This window comes from Penaeus monodon, chromosome 28 (assembly GCF_015228065.2).
Source record: "Penaeus monodon isolate SGIC_2016 chromosome 28, NSTDA_Pmon_1, whole genome shotgun sequence".
In the NCBI taxonomy this organism is placed as follows: Eukaryota; Metazoa; Arthropoda; class Malacostraca; order Decapoda; family Penaeidae; genus Penaeus; species Penaeus monodon.
The window spans coordinates 1,131,285-1,131,678 of NC_051413.1; positions in this window are offsets into that span (position 1 = coordinate 1,131,285).

Genomic DNA, 394 nt, shown 5'->3' on the forward strand with positions numbered 1-394 from the left:
AGCCCTAAGACTGAACCACATGATTAAAATGAAGCATCCAGATCCAATGGGTTAAGTTAAAAAAAGATGAATACAAAATTATATGGTAGCCAATCAGCTTCTCAGCTACAGAAATGGAGTGTGGCTTCTGGGTAGATATGAGATTTATTGTATGCACCAGGAAGGTCAATAGAAGGGGTAATAAAACTTTTTTTTTTAGGTTTTATCTTTTTTTTTTGTCATTTTATAAAGTAAAAGCTAACAATCAGACTGAATAGAATTTCTGATTATCATTAATATTATGATTTTTTTTTTTCTGCGTGACTGCATTACAATTCGTATATCATACAAAGGGCAAGAGAAGCATAACAATGTACTTTCACAAGCAAATAAATTTCTTAAAAGCTAATTTTTA